The sequence below is a fragment of the Carassius carassius genome, chromosome 7 (genome assembly GCF_963082965.1).
Source record: "Carassius carassius chromosome 7, fCarCar2.1, whole genome shotgun sequence".
Taxonomy (NCBI): domain Eukaryota; kingdom Metazoa; phylum Chordata; class Actinopteri; order Cypriniformes; family Cyprinidae; genus Carassius; species Carassius carassius.
This window is the reverse complement of record NC_081761.1, coordinates 24,583,402-24,588,769: the sequence shown is the minus strand read 5'-3', so window position 1 is coordinate 24,588,769 and position 5,368 is coordinate 24,583,402. Positions and strand designations below refer to the sequence as shown.

The window sequence follows — 5,368 nt, the reverse complement described above, 5'->3', positions numbered from 1 at the left end:
TGCCTCTGGAATTGCCACTTCCATATAAAGCATTTTTGGTGCATCTGTGACAGCGGAATTTGTAGTTGTAGAGAATAGCCACACATGTGTACCAGTAAATTTGAAGTCACAGACAAAAAATGCTAACTTTTATCTCTTCCAAAAACACAACACAATAGTTACACCTTCTTGAATTCCAACCCATTCTCACTCCAAAGGTGTCAAAAACCGAAGCAAGGTCAAGCACCTCTAGCGTCACTTTTATGACACCAAATGTGCCTCTTGGCGTCGCAATATCGATGCACTACGACCTTCATTGCTTTCAGTGAGAAACATTTGGCGTCAGTATTTCGACGCGAGGGCATGAGATGTCATAGGTGAGATGTTTATCTATATGAAATCACGTTCAAGAAGTCTCATTCGGCACACATCGCGATACTTGCCATCAGTTCCACAGTTTGGGTGAGTAGTCGTAAATACGCTCTTTTAATGCCTTTTATAAAATGTATTCTGTCTTCTCTATTAATCAGATCAGCGCCATATGTTTAATCGCTGTATTATATCGGTCATCCGCGGCTGTCTTTGAGTTTCATTGCGTTTAACTAAATGAACACAGCTGTCCACTAGTGTGATTAAACTCTATCGGTCACGTGACGTGCCATAGACCTTCGATCCGTTTTATATTAATTTTAGGTTCAATGATGTAAGTTGTATTTGTAGTAAAATCATGGTAATCACGACACTTACAATAGTGATAAATGAAATTTGAAGTTTAGTAAGTTCGTGGGAGGAAAGGAAGAGGACAAAGGGGTCGGCTGGACTGCTAACGAATTTATTAACTCAAAATAAAACTTAAACTTTACAAACACCAATGGTGACTTTTACTCTGACATCAACACAGACACAATCGCACAACACTTCCGGTTTACTCATTCCGGTTCCGTTTCCGGTTCACATCAGCAGTCCGTCTCTCTCTCGACTGCTTCTGTCTCTCCTGGCGTTTTATACGCTCTCCTCGAAAAATTACTGAAACAAGAAACAGGTGTTGATAGTTTTTGCCCAAGTCTGCCACCGCCATCTGAACACCCGGCCTGTGGATCACCTTGAACTTAAAAGGCTGAAGAGCCAGATACTACTGACACGGCTCCGTCCACTGGACCGTATCTGGCACCTCCTTTTTAGTAAGGTCAGGCAAAGGGCTGGTGAGGTCCGAATAATTAGGAATAAACCGTCTATAATACCCCACCAGCCTTACCTCCTTTTTGGTCTTGGGACGTGGGCAGGTCGCAATAGCTGCTGTCTTATTAATTTGGGGATGCACCTGTCCATGCCCCAAGTGGAAGCCCAGATACCTTACTTCCACACGCCAAATCGCACACTTCTTTGGGTTGGCCGTGAGTCCCGCCCCCCTCAGCGATCTCAGGACAGCCCTCAGGTGCTGCATATGCCGCTGCCAATCATTACGAAATATAATGATATCATCCAGGTAGGCAGCCGCATATGCAGCATGGGGCTGCAGAATCTTCTCCATGAGGCGCTGAAAGGTAGCCGGTGCCCCGAACAACCCAAATGGAAGGGTAACAAACTGATGTAATCCAAACGGCGTTGTGAAAGCTGTCTTTTCTTTGGATAATGGAGACAAGGGGATCAATAACCCTTTGTTGAGTCCAATGTCGAATAAAAACGGAGGTTGTAGGAGGTTGAGGTGATAGATCTGACGGGCCCCGTTACTATCGGACCGTATCACCTCATAATCTCCGACTTGTCGTGCGACCTCAAATGGTCCCTGCCACTTAGCCATTAATTTAGAGCTCGACGTTGGGAGTAATACAAGTACTTTCTCTCCTGGTGCAAATTTGCGTAATCTAGTTCCCCTGTTATACAGCTGGCTCTGGCGGTCCTGGGCTTGTAACAAATTCTCCGTTGATAGCCGCCCCAACGTGTGGAGTTTTGTTCTCAAGTCCAGCACATACTGAATTTCGTTTTTGCCCTGAGATGGTCCCTCCTCCCAAGTTTCTCTCAGTACATCCAGCACCCCTCGGGGCTGGCGTCCATAGAAAAGCTCAAAGGGGGAAAACCCCGTGGAGGCTTGTGGGACCTCTTGCACAGCGAATAACAAGGGCTCTAGGCACCTATCCCAATTCTTGGCGTCTTCATGAACGAACTTACGGATCATGGATTTAAGTGTGCGATTAAACCGTTCAACCAGGCCGTCGGTTTGTGGGTGATAGACGCTAGTTCGAATCGATTTAATGCCCAATAATCCGTACAGTTTGCGTAGTGTACGTGACATAAACGCCGTGCCCTGATCGGTGAGGATTTCTTTCGGAACCCCCACCCGGGAGATAAGACGAAACAGGGCATCCGCAACACTCTTAGCGGAAATGTTGCTGAGGGCCACTGCTTCAGGATATCGTGTTGCATAGTCAACTATGACTAATGCAAAGCGATGTCCTCGTGCAGATCGCTCTAATGGCCCGATGAGGTCCATACCAATTCTCTCGAAGGGGACCTGCATTAAGGGAAGAGGGCGCAAAGGCGCTTTTGGGCCGGCCGGTGGGTTCACCAACTGACATTCCGGACAAGACGCGCACCACCTGCGCACGTTGTCATGAATGCCCGGCCAAAAGAAACGGTTCATGAGGCGATTCAGTGTTGCTGCCTGTCCCAAATGGCCCGCCATAGGATTAGAATGACAGACATTTCATTTCATGCATACATTTGCAGCAGTAAGTCTGTGATAGTTTGTCCCTTTTATCAAACATTCCTGCTGTTATCATTTGTGCAGCATTTGTTGTTTCTTAAATTAAACTGTTGCACTGTCCAAATACCCACACTTGCCATCTTTGCACTTGACCACTTGATTACTTATTTGACGTCTTTCCTGTAGTTGGCCTAGTGTTCGAGTGAGCATGATGACCACAAGTGTGTGTCGAACTTTTCATGACCAGTGTTTCCCAATCCTGATCCTGGAGAACCCCAACACTGCACGGTTTTGGTGTCTCTCTTATATTACAAACACACTTTTGAGGTCTTGGAGTCTTCGCTGATGAGTTGAATCAGGTGTGTTTGATCAGGGAGACATCTCAAATGTGCAGTGTTCTCCATGGCCACTATTGGGAGCCACTGCCTTATGGGACACACTTATGTGTTTACAGAGATTTTTAATATCTAATTATTATTATCAATATTTCACATACTGTACATTGGAAAGCTTTCCGTGACCTCTTGTGAGATCTCGGCAAAAAGTCTGACGATTTATTCCAAAACATGATACTCCAAAACAGGATACAGACCAGGGACAATCTTGTGCACTGTCATGTACACACACTCTCAAGTGGCCAAGACTGCAAGCGTGGGTATCTGGACAGGGTCAAAGTCTTAAAATGAACACCAAACACAGTCGTACATCACAGTCTTAATAATTCAGTTTAACACTTGTATGATATTGTACAAGTCCCAGGACTGTCTCATCTGACACTACCAAAAGAATTCATATGACTATAGCTTGCTATTAATTACTTGCTTTCAATAATGGATGCATTTAACATTTAATTATACAGCATCTTTACTGAGGCTGCTTTTATGGTCTAAACAAAACCCAATGTAATGTAAGTTGCACGTAATTAATAATATTTCCTTTCTTTCTGTCTTACAGGATTGTTTGCAGATAATGCTGTTCTTCTTTTTCAGGTCTACAATTTTGAGCTCAACAGCTCTTTTAAGAGCCAACCCTCACAAACCTTCCTAAAAACTAAAAGAGCTATTACTGAGACTCAGTGGATCTTGCCATGATCAGCTCTTCCCAGGTACATTTGTTTAGAATTTTTTTGAATCAACATTTACTCATCAGATGCTCTGGTCTGAATCTTATTTTAAAATAACTTAATTATATGTTTAATGAGCAATATTAATTGCACTCAGAGTAAGTAGAGATTATCTTGTTACAGAAGAGAAGGAAGACCAAGGAAATTATTTGCTCAGGATGAGGAATGAAGATGGCCATCTTGTGCTCAAACAAACAGAAGTCCACTGGTATGTGTGTGTTGAAGCAATGCTGTGTTATGTGTTACAGCACTTTATGATGATCTCTCACAGGACTGTTCATGTCAGCCTTGATTTTTTTTTTATACTATTACAATTACAGCATTTACTGCAACAACAGATGAATTCTAGAGGCAAAAACTCCAGTCTCTGAGAACTACACATGCTAATGCAGTCTCATGAGCAAGTCCTCTGTCTTAATTCTTGCTGAATTAAATTTTTATTGCAGTATTTTAATTTGTACAGATGATGTCATCAGCCAAATGAGGGGTTTTGACCAAGTGATGCTCTTGAAAGGAGTGAAAGAAGAGGATGTGGAAAATTGTCTTCAGAGAAAAAGCTTCTCAAAAGGTCTTAAAACAGCTTGAAGAATGGTAAGTGTACAGTACTACAAGGGTCATAGTTGCTCACCCTGCTAAAATCACGCAGAACATAAGCTGAGCTCTCTGTCCATTAAACAACTTCATCTGGATTGTTTGTTTCACTTTGACCAGGTCAGGGATCTTAGGACTGAGAGATCCTCTGCCTGAGAAAAAGCTACACCACATCAGTGCTGGATATCAGCCACAAACTGTTTCCAGACACGAGAGAAGAAGATCATGATGGGGAGATGAAACCAGTTTAGATGTGATGATAAGGAATCATTATTTTCTGAAACAGTATCACATGTCTTATATGTATCACATGATCTGTATCACAGTTGACTGGATGGGACTGTGTGACTTTTAAGGACATTTCATCACTCATCTGTGTGAACTGATTAATATATGAGGTTAATGTATTTTTGATGATAATTATTTTCCTTTATCAATTATTTTAACTTTATCAACTTTATAGTCTATGCTTCAATAAAATAAATATGGTAAATATTGTGTTCTGAAGATTCTTGGTAAATACATCATTTTACTAGGTAGGCTCATATGTTTATTTTAGACTTGGCAAAACCACATATTAATTATTGGGATTATTTTTTACTTAAGACATAAACATTTTTGATCGGATTAATAACATCTGGGACATCAGTACACCAGACAGTTATTTTATTTTTTTTTTTGTGACAAATATAATATACCAATTTTTTGTGAAATAAAGGGAGTTACAAGTTAAATATTTTGCATTACAAGATGGTGCCATGGGCTTTATTGTTACAAACACTTGAGGGATAACTGAGAATGTAGCAGGAATGATCAATGTGGATCTTGAACTGCATTAAAACCAAAAGCACGCACATTACTGATGTCCAGCATCTGAGGAGCAAGATACATTGGTGAGGAGGACATTTTTACACTGATTTTTGCGAATTAGTTTATATGTATATATTAGTATTCTTAGCACTGCATGAATT

General features: G+C 41.6%; 1 long non-coding RNA gene across 1 annotated transcript; it reads left to right on the top strand.

The window, feature by feature from the left end:
• Nucleotides 1–3,607: 3,607 nt before the first annotated feature.
• Nucleotides 3,608–4,803, top strand: LOC132143107 (uncharacterized). The gene is made up of 4 exons (XR_009434193.1): nt 3,608–3,788; nt 3,930–4,014; nt 4,270–4,397; nt 4,518–4,803. It is a non-coding gene; the product is annotated as an uncharacterized LOC132143107 (long non-coding RNA).
• Nucleotides 4,804–5,368: the final 565 nt, after the last annotated feature.